Source organism: Triticum dicoccoides, chromosome 7A (assembly GCF_002162155.2).
Source record: "Triticum dicoccoides isolate Atlit2015 ecotype Zavitan chromosome 7A, WEW_v2.0, whole genome shotgun sequence".
NCBI classification, from domain to species: domain Eukaryota; kingdom Viridiplantae; phylum Streptophyta; class Magnoliopsida; order Poales; family Poaceae; genus Triticum; species Triticum dicoccoides.
In genome coordinates this window covers 411171853-411183593 of record NC_041392.1, presented here as the reverse complement: position 1 = coordinate 411183593, position 11741 = coordinate 411171853, and positions in this window count along the sequence as shown.

Genomic DNA, 11741 nt, shown 5'->3' with positions numbered 1-11741 from the left:
ACAGATGTCGTAATAGTAAAAAATCTTACCATGGCATCTCCATGGATGTTACAGTAGTTCAACATGTGCACCAGTGGCATGTATTGACCATAATGTGGAGGAGTTTGATAATAGAAATTATAATTCTCAAGATCGGTACAAAATGCGATCAGATGATTTTTCTCCTGATAAGTTAATTATGAGCCATCGATGTAGTAGGTTCTGTCTACCATCTTCCACACATTCTTTGAAGAATGAAAATAAGTTGTCAACTATTTCGAAATATACTATCTAAATTACTTAATAACTATGTTTGAGAAACTCACATAGCGGTAGAATTGGAAGAGTATCAACAAGGACCAAATGTCCAAATTGTCTTCGGCGATGTCAGGATCACCAAGATCCATGGTGACAAGCATACCCTCATAAAAACTATGCATCTTGCAAAGTGCTTCCCAATTAGTGCAACCAAATGGGTTATGCTCTCAGAATTGTACATATTTACTTCAAAATCCATACCATGATGGGTCCTTAGGTGAATTTTCTTTGTTTCCATAGTTTCATGGTCTTCAAAATCCAGCCTCTCCAAGACATAGCATCTTGCATGGCATGGGATAAGCTAGTCGAATTGTAAAAAACGAAAATTACACGTTGAAGTAGTAGAAGTCATGCTTAATTATGAAAAAAACATGTCGTTGTTGCGTACCATTTCAACATCAAAGGTCTCCTGGAGCTTAATGCTGAAGCGCCGACCTTCGTCCAGGTGAGGCCTGTCGCACATACCCCGGTCCTCGTTGCACCAGTTGCACTCCCCCGGGAGACTATCGTCATCCGATGATGACATTTCCTAGGTTCATATAATTCAAAGATTAAACTTGTTCAATTAAAAGTATGTACTACAAAAACTAAATTAGATCATTATTATTCATCATGGGTTGACTATCGGCCTGCCGAGTATTTTCTTGAAAACTCTCAGCTCACGTGGTGTATATATTCGACCGTCGGTGATGGTCGCTCCTCCCTTCGTCCCCGAGTGTATTACACAAAAATGTCTAGCACACGGGAATGAAGGAGAAGCGACCCCCACGACAACAGTTAGGATTTTTCGTCCTCTCATATGTGGTGGAGACTCTCACTCACTGATTCCTCTCTGACATTTGCGACCGTCGGTGATGGTCGTTACTCCTCCTTCCCCTAGTGCATAACAAAGGTCTAGCACAAGGAAAAGAAGGAGAAACAACCCCCACGACAACAGTCGGGATTCTTCGTCCTCTCACATATATGGTGGATACACTCCCTCACTGATTTTTTGATCATCGGTGATGGTCGTTATTCCTCCTTCCCCTAGTGCATAACAAAGGTCTGACACAAGGAGAAGAAGGAAAAACGACCCCCACGACAACAGTTGGGATTCTTCTTCTCTCATATATGGTGCAGACTTTCTACCTCACTCATTTGTTGACTGTCATGTATGGAGCATCGACAGACATAAAGTCAACCTAAAATGTCGTTTAATTATTTTTCTAGAAAATCCAGGCCACTCGATATTTCCTACATATTCTAGCACAAGTCATGCCAAAATTCATAAAAAAATTTGGCATGACTTTTGCTAAAAAAGGACATATTGAGCACCTGAAATTTGCCGGAACAGAAATTAATCAACACTCCCGCAAAACATAGGCCACTCGGGGGTGTAACCTGCAAACATGGCCGGCCACTTTGGCAAGTACATATCCTATATGAGCAACACAAGATATACATGTTTATATCTACATCATATGAGCATTCAAACTTGATGGTCATTGCATTTCAATGGTTGAAAATAAGAAAAAAACATTTCAAAATGTCTTATAGGACTCATATTTACATGGAGATTTGGCTGGTCTCACCTCAAGGTCGGAGGGGGTCAGTAACGGGGACGATGGGGGGGATGATGGAGGGGCTCCTTGATTTCTGCAAAAACAGAAACCCTATAAGCTATCAACTAATCAAATGCATATGCCTTGCATAGTGGGGTCCAATTTGAGCATTCAAAGTAGGAGTAGTTCTCCCATTTGAGCGTTCAATAAGCAAAACCAAATCTTAAAATAAATAAGTATTCAAATTAGCATGCATTCAATAAGCAAAACTAAATCATCTCTTGTGTCCGTACATCATCGAATACTATCACTAATACATCTCAAGTAGTATCATACATATAACATCAGTAATACAACTAAAACCCTAGCGAACGACGGGTATCGGCGCGGGCGGTGGACACCCAAAGAGAAGGAACCATCACAGGATCATAGCTCCAGTGAGATCCCTGAAGAACCTGCCAGGTATTGGAGAACCTGCCCACCAACGCAACCATGTAGTGACGGACGTGCTCGTCCTCCTCGCTGACATGCTGACGTACCACCTCCGCGGGGGATGAAAGCCTCCAGACCATCACTGGCCCACGCGACTGCCACCAAAGAAGGTTCGGGTCAATGACTGGCTGGCTCCTCACCAAGCTGCGCCCCCCGCAAGGTAGCACCTCCCAGTACCAGCCCGGCGGAGCCCAGTCTCAGACATGGCCCCTTTGATCAAGCAGGTGTCCTCCGCCAAGTCGACGAGGAGGATGTGGGATAGGCATCATCGACGTCGATGTGGGAATAATTGCTTTAACTAAAAAATAAACTAGTTTTATTAATTTTCTTACTAAAAATAAACTAGTTCTATAGTAAAAATTTAATTAGATCGTCAAATCACATATACCTAAATTTTCTTACTAAAAATAAACTGGTTCTATTAACTCAACTTGTTCAACTAAGCACTTACTATAAATAAAAATAAACTAGTACTTACTAAAAATATACTAGTTCAACTAGTTATATTAATTTTATTACTAATTCTATTAAAAACTTACTAAAAACAGTAAAAAAAACTATATTGAATTTTTTCTCTAAACTAAACACCACTACCCTAAACTAACATCTACTTAGTTACCTAACCTACTTCCCTAACTAAAAAACATGTAATTAACAGTAAAACTACTGCCCTAACCTAATTAACATCTACTTAGTTAACCAAATTAGTTAGCCAAATATTACAGAACATGTAATTAACCTAATTAGTAAACCAAATTAACTTAGCTAGTTCACTTAGTTAACCTAATTAAGCTAGAGGGAGGAGGGCCGGCGGGGGAGGTTGGCAGGCGCGGGAGGAGGCCAGCGGGGGAGGAGAGCCGATGGGGGAGAGGGCGGTCGGCGGGAGAAGACCGGCACGGGGGAGGGCGGCAGCGACGGCGCGCGGCGGAGGCGCGCGAGTGAGATTGTGTGAGGGGGGTGAGGTCGAGCGCGGGCCGTGGGTCTGGATAAGGATCCCGTAGTAGTAGCGCTTGTCTGTAGAAAGCGCTACTGCTACGTTCAATAGTTGTAGCGCTTTATGCATAAAAGTGCTACTACTATGCCTGGCCTACCGGCAACGGTCTGGAAGTTGTAGTAGTAGCGTGTTGTATGAACACAGCGCTACTGGTAAGTGCATAGTAGCAGCGCTTACCGTGTACAAGCGCTACTGATAAGTAGTAGCATCGTTTTCTTATAAAAAGTGCTACTACTAAGCTCCTGTGTATAGGCATTTCCCTAGTAGTGTAGGAGAACTAGCCCCAATCAGCACCTCTTCGGTGGGATAGTTGTTTTGGGTGAGTTTGACGCAACTAGATCAAACTAGCCCTCATGTTTGGATACTTTAGGCCTATTTGAGCCCTAACTAACTCTAACCCATGGATCCAAATAGGGCCAATAACTAGTGTACTTAGACCTGCAGAATACAAGTTTGAATGACAACGTTTGCTTGTTTTTAAATATTAGGCATGTTGTTAATAACACACCTTTCCACTTCTTGTTTTTAAATATTAGGTTTTTTACAATTTGGTCTAGGACATGTAGGTCCTGCTGTCAGAGGTTTTGACCCACTGTTTTACCCTTTTTGCATATGTGGAAATGAGTTGTCCACTAATATCAGTCAAGTCAAGCCACTCAAAAAGATTGTTCGATAAAGAAATTACCGACAAAAAACAACAAGATCTTTGTCTGCACAATGAAGAAGACATCAGTTCACTATGGCATGGTACTAACTGGTATTCCTTGTCTTTTTAATTCCTTTGCGCCATTTCAAATCTGGAGAAGATCTTCATGCATATCCTTGTTTTCAGGCCATTCCAAAGCAGTTCATTGATGATTACCTCTCAAACCACCTGTATGGTCAGGAGGCGAGGAAGGTTTTCATACAACACCCATGGTTCAATATTGAAGTGTTCCTGAAGAGGACGAAGGATGGATGGTCAATCATCCACAGGCAATGGCCTAAAGTTGCAAAGACCTTCAACATCAATGAAGGCTCAATAATCGCATTCCTCTTTAGTACTTTTTCAGATGAGATTCATCTGTCTATGTTCCGTCTATGATGCTAATTTCGAAAGGTTGTAGATGTTGCATATGAAACTTGGTGCTGGTGCAGTTGTATAACGGGGTAGAGGAGTGCTGAAGCTATATGATGTTGTACTCTGATGTATTTCAATTATGAAATCCTGATTCCTTAATATGGAAATGAAATATATTGTGTGCTTAATATGAAATGTCAATTAGATTAATAAATGGATTATTAATAATAGGGCAATTAGCCTGTTAATGGCCAATTAGCTTGCTAACTGGGTTTTTCTATTACAAATGGTTACTGAGGAAACACCATGGGCGATGACCTCAGGCAACGTAAACGGTTTTTAGGAATAAACTGTGTTGGATCAATGAATAATCACACATGACATCCTCTTGAAAATTGTTTGTGTTAGGCCACCTTGCGCAAACATTACCACATAAAAAGTGTGTGTGCTAGACAACCTTTGCCACACAGTTTCTTGTACGCATCGTGTGTGATGCATTCAATAACGCAAACGATAAAATTGTTAATATCGTGTGCAATGGCAATGCTATTGCAAACGATTTAATGGGGAAAATTGTGTGTGATATACCTGCGAACGGAAACGTTTTCCTTGGAGTGACTGTATGGGACATATATACGAACGAACGTACTTCTTGGATTAACTGTGTGGGATGCACATACTAATGGAAACGTATTCCTTGGATTGACTGTGTGGAATGTACATACGAACAGAAACGTTTAGCGGGGACTAACTATGTAGGATGTACTTACAACCGGAAACAATTTAGCCTATATAATTGTATTTTTTAGCACCACTATATGTATACGCACACGACCTAATTTTGCCGAGCGTGTGTGCCAGGAGGGCATATCCCCCACGGTTTCTAGGTCGTGTGAGAAGGACCCCTCCCTATCGCAGTCACTCACTAGGCGAAGGTTCAGAATTCCATCGCGGAAAGGGGTTAAAAACCGTTAGTATAGCACCATGTTGTACCAGTGAGTACTGGCCGTTGGATGTCCATCCAACTGTTGTGGTGCTTCTTCAATCTTGGATATTCATGCTTCAGCCATCTAAACCACCGCCGGTGGTACCGCCTCCCGTGGCAGGCTGTGCTGCCATGCAGGCCTCACTGGCCCACCCTACTCCCATTGTCATCCAGGCCATTCCTCTATTCACTAAAACCTCTTGTTATTCTCCGGCGATGCCAGCCTCACACCGCAGCCGAACTAGTGAACCCTCATACTCCCATCCACGTGGGCATCCACTGTTGTGTCTTCGCCGGCTCCGGGTCGTTCCCTTCCTAGGCCTCGCCATCGTCCATCGCATTGGTTCTCTTAGCGCGGCATGGTCAACTTTGTCAACAAACGATAGCCATCAGAAGAGGCATGTATGTGGAGTGGATGACAGTAGGGACCCACATGGCCCATGGCTGCATGCGAGCAAGTCCCTCATAATGCGAAAAAAATGATTTCCCCCCTAACAGGTTTGAGCCACCAGCTACATGTTCACACGCAAGGAAGTGTTCCCTTTATTACGCGGAAAAAGGTTACCTCTCCCTGACAGCTGGGACCCACCAGCTTTAGTATGATCCATTTCGCGAAAATATAGATTGTACCAAAGATGCTAAATTGTTTTATTTTTATTCTTATTCAAAAAAGAAGAAATTTAAAAAACCAGAAAACATCTTCGCATGCAAGGAAGTGCCACCTTATTATGAGAAAAAAATGATTCCCCCTGCTAGCTGGGACCCACCAGATTTGGAGGCTGACTTGTGGGCCAACTAAGTTGACGCGTACGGGCTCTGTCAACTTAGTCAAAATGACTGGCTGCAGTGGTTGTTGGATGCTAAATCAACAGTCGTGCTGCGTCTTCAACCTCTGGTCTTCTAGCTCTAACCGCCCAAACTAGCGCCTGCGGTACCGCCTGCTCCAGCCTCCCGTGGCCAGCTTGCTGCCGCGTAGGCCTCACGGACCGACCATACAACAACTGGTCAGGCCTTCCCTCTACCCACCCACACCCCATATTATTCTCCAACGCCGGCAGCCTTATGCCGCAGCCGAACCAGTGAACCCTCATACTCCCCTCCGCGTGGGCATCCACCTGCCTCGCATTCTCTGGCTCTGTGTCGTTCCCTTCCTACGCCGCACTGTCATCCACCACCTTGATGCTCTCGGCGCCTCGTGGTCAATGAACGACGACCATCAAAAGAGTACTTTAGGCTATGAGGCTGACAGTTAGACCCATGATGTCGCTTGAAACTACGGTAGGTATTTCCCCAAAGAGGAAGGGATGATGCAGCACAGCGACGGTAGGTATTTCCCTTATATATAAAACCAAGGTTATCGAACCGGTAGGAGAACCAAGCAACACCACGTAAACAGCCCCTGCACACACATAACAAATCCTCGTAACTCGGCGTGTTAAAGGGGTTGTCAAACCCTTTCGGGTAACGGTGCCAGAAATTGGTGCGTGACAGGAAAAATGTTGTAATAGATTGGATAAATAGATCGCAAATAAAATAAAGTGCAGCAAAGTATTTTTGGATTTTTGGATTAATAGATCTGAAAATAAATGCAAATAAAAGTATCTCGCAAAGGTAAATAATATGAGAAAGAGACCCGGGGGCCGTAGGTTTCACCAGTGGCTTCTCTCGAGAAAAATAGCAAAGCCGCGGGTGAACAAATTAATGTTGGGCAATTTATAGAACTTCAAATACTCATAACAATATCCAGGCAATGATCATTATATATGCATCACGTCCAAGATTAGTAGACCGACTCCTGCCTGCATCTACTACTAATACTCCACACATCGACCGCTATCCAGCATGCGTCTAGTGTATTAAGTTCATGGAGAAACGGAGTAATGCAATAAGAACGATGACATTATGTAGACAAGATCTATCTATGTAGAGATAGACCCGTCGTTTTATCCTTAGTAGTGATGTCTACTACACAACCTTCTTCTTGTAGACGTTGCTGGGCCTCCAAGTGCAGAGGTTTGTAGGACAGTAGCAAATTTCCCTCAAGTGGATGACCTAAGGTTTATCAATCCGTAGGAGGCGTAGGATGAAGATGGTCTCTCTCAAGCAACCCTGCAACCAAATAACAAAGAGTCTCTTGTGTCCCCAACACACCCAATACAATGGTAAATTGTATAGGTGCACTAGTTCGGCGAAGAGATGGTGATACAAGTGGTATATGGATGGTAGATAAAGGTTTTTGTAATCTGAAAATATATAAACAGCAAGGTAACTAGTGATAAAAGAGAGCACAAACGGTATTGCAATGCGTTGAAACAAGGCCTAGAGTTCATACTTTCACTAGTGCAAGTTCTCTCAACAATAATAACATAAGTGGATCATATAACTATCCCTCAACATGCAACAAAGAGTCACTCCAAAGTCACTAATAGCGGAGAACAAACGAATAGATTATGGTAGGGTACGAAACCACCTCAAAGTTATCCTTTCTGATCGATCTATTCAAGAGTCCATAGTAAAATAACATGAAGCTATTTTTTCCGTTCGATCTATCATAGAGTTCATACTAGAATAACACCTTAAGACACAAATCAACCAAAACCCTAATGTCACCTAGATACTCCAATGTCACCTCAAGTATTCGTGGGTATGATTATATGATACGCATAACACAATCTCAGATTCATCTATTCAAACCAACACAAAGAACTTCAAAGAGTGCCCCAAAGATTCTACCAGAGAGTCAAGACGAAAACATGTGCCAACCCCTATGCATAGGTTCATGGGCGGAACCCGCAAGTTGATCACCAAAACATACATCAAGTGGATCAATAGAATACCTCATTGTCACCACATGTATCCCACGCATGACATACATCAAGTGTTATCAAATCCTTAAAGACTCAATCCGATAAGATAACTTCAAAGGGAAAACTCAATCCATTACAAGAGAGTAGAGGGGGAGAAACATCATAAGATCCAACTATAATAGCAAAGCTCGTGATACATCAAGATCGTACCACCTCAAGAACACGAGAGAGAGAGAGAGATCAAACACATAGCTACTGGTACATACCCTCAGCCCCGAGGAAGAACTACTCCCTCCTCGTCATGGAGAGCACCGGGATGAAGAAGTACGTCGGTGCACCTCCGGGCTGTCCACGAGGCAGGGGGCGCGCCTAGGGGGTGGGCGCGCCCCCCACCCTCATGGGCAGCCCGGGACTCTCCTGGTCCATCTCCGATACTACGTGGGCTTCTTCTGGTCCAAAAATAAGTTCTGTGAAGTTTCAGGTCAATTGGACTCCGTTTGATTTTCCTTTTCTGCGATACTCTAAAACAAGGAAAAACATAAACTGGCACTGGGCTCTAGGTTAATAGGTTAGTCCCAAATCATATAAAATAGCATATAAATGCATATAAAACATCCAAGGTTGATAATATAATAGCATGGAACAATCAAAAATTATAGATACGTTGGAGACATATCAGCATCCAAAAGCTTAATTCCTGCTCGTCCCCTAGTAGGTAAATGATAAAAATAGAATTTTTGATGTGGAATGCTACCTAACATATTTATCCATGTAGTTCTCTTTATTGTGGCAAGAATATTCAGATCCATAAGATTCAAGGCAAAAGTTTAATATTGACATAAAATAATAATACTTCAAGCATACTAACAAAGTAATCATGTCTTCTCAAAATAACATGGGCAAAGAAAGCTATCCCTACAAAATCATATAGTCTGGCTATGCTCCATCTTCACCACACAAAGTATTTAAATCATGCACAACCCCGATGACAAGCCAAGCAATTGTTTCATACTTTTGATGTTCTCAAACTTTTTCAATCTTCACGCAATACATGAGCGTGAGCCATGGACATAGCACTATAGGTGGAATAGAATGGTGGTTGTGGATAAGACAAAAAGGGAGAAGATAGTCTCACACCAACTAGGCGTATCAACGGGCTATGGAGGTGCCCATCAATAGATATCAATGTGAGTGAGTAGGGATTGCCATGCAACGGATGCACTAGAGCTATAAGTGTATGAAAGCTCAAAAAGAAACTAAGTGGGTGTGCATCCAACTCGCTTGCTCACGAAGACCTAGGGCATTTTGAGGAAGCCCATCATTGGAATATACAAGCCAAGTTCTATAATGAAATATTCCCACTAGTATATGAAAGTGACAACATAGGAGACTCTCTATCATGAAGATCATGGTGCTACTTTGAAGCACAAGTGTGGTAAAAGGATAGTAACATTGCCCCTTCTCTCTTTTTCTCTCATTATTTATTTATTTATTTTTATTTTTTTTATTTAGGCCTTCTCTTTTTTTATGGCCTCTTTTTTTATTTGGGCTTCTTTAGCCTCTTTTTTTCTTTTCGTCCGGAGTCTCATCCCGACTTGTGGGGGAATCATAGTCTCCATCATCCTTTCCTCACTAGGACAATGCTCTAATAACGATGATCATCACACTTTTATTTTATTACAACTCAAGAATTACAACTCGATACTTAGGACAAGATATGACTCTATATGAATGCCTCCAGCGGTGTACCGGGATGTGCAATGACTCATGAGTGACATGTATGAAAGAATTATGAACGGTGGCTTGGCCACAAATACGATGTCAACTACATGATCATGCAAAGCAATATGACAATGATGAAGTGTGTCATAATAAACGGAACAGTGGAAAGTTGCATGGCAATATATCTCGGAATGGCTCATCATTGCAATAATGCTCATCATTCAAATATTTAGTGCCAAACATTTTAATGCATTCTTCTTCTAGCACTTGAGCACAATTATCGGAATCCTTATTCTCACGAAATACATTAAAAAGATGAAGCGTATGAGGCAAACTCAATTCCATATTTTTTGTAGTTTTCTTTTATAAACTAAACTAGTGCTAAAACAAGAAACAAAAAGATTCGATTGCAAGATCTAAAGATATACCTTCAAGCGCTAACCTCTCCGGCAACGGCACCAGAAAAGAACTTGATGTCTACTACACAACCTTCTTCTTGTAGACGTTGTTGGGCCTCCAAGTGCAGAGGTTTGTAGGACAATAGCAAATTTCCCTCAAGTGGATGACCTAAGGTTTATCAATCCATAGGAGGAGTAGGATGAAGATGGTCTCTCTCAAGCAACCATGCAACCAAATAACAAAGAGTCTCTTGTGTCCCCAACACACTCAATACAATGGTAAATTGTATAGGTGCACTAGTTCGGTGAAGAGATGGTGATACAAGTGGTATATGGATGGTAGATAAAGGTTTTTGTAATCTTAAAATATAAAAACAGCAAGGTAACTTGTGATAAAAGTGAAAACAAACGGTATTGCAATGCGTTGAAACAAGGCCTAGGGTTCATACTTTCACTAGTGCAAGTTCTCTCAACAATAATAACATAATTGGATCATATAACTATCCCTCAACATGCAACAAAGAGTCACTCCAAAGTCACTAATAGCGGAGAACAAACGAAGAGATTATGGTAGGGTACGAAACCACCTCAAAGTTATCCTTTCTGATCGATCTATTCAAGAGTCCGTAGTAAAATAACATGAAGCTATTCTTTCCATTCGATCTATCATAGAGTTCGTACTAGAATAACACCTTAAGACACAAATCAACCAAAACCCTAATGTCACCTAGATACTCCAATGTCACCTCAAGTATCCGTGGGTATGATTATACGATATGCATCACACAATCTCAGATTCATCTATTCAAACCAACACAAAGAACTTCAAAGAGTGCCCCAAAGATTCTACCGGAGATTCAAGACGAAAGCGTGTGCCAACCCCTATGCATAGGTTCATGGGCGGAACCCGCAAGTTGATCACCAAAACAGACATCAAGTGGATCAATAGAATACCCCATTGTCATCACATGTATCCCACGCAAGACATACATCAAGTGTCCTCAAATACTTAAAGACTCAATCCGATAAGATAACTTCAAAGGGAAAACTCAATCCATTACAAGAGAGTAGAGGGGGAGAAACATCATAAGATCCAACTATAATAGCAAAGCTCGCGATACATCAAGATCGTACCACCTCAAGAACACGAGAGAGAGAGAGAGAGATCAAACACATAGCTACTGGTACATACCCTCAGCCCCGAGGGAGAACTACTCCCTCCTCGTCATGGAGAGCACCGGGATGATGAAGATGGCCACCGGAGAGGGATTCCCCCCTTCGGCAGGGTGTCGAAACGGGTCTATATTGGTTTTCGGTGGCTACGGAGGCTTCTGGCGGCGGAACTCCCGATCTATTGTGCTCCCCAAGTTTTTAGGGTATATGGGTATATATGGGAGGAAGAAGTACGTCGGTGGACCTTTGGGCTGTCCACGAGGCAGGGGGGC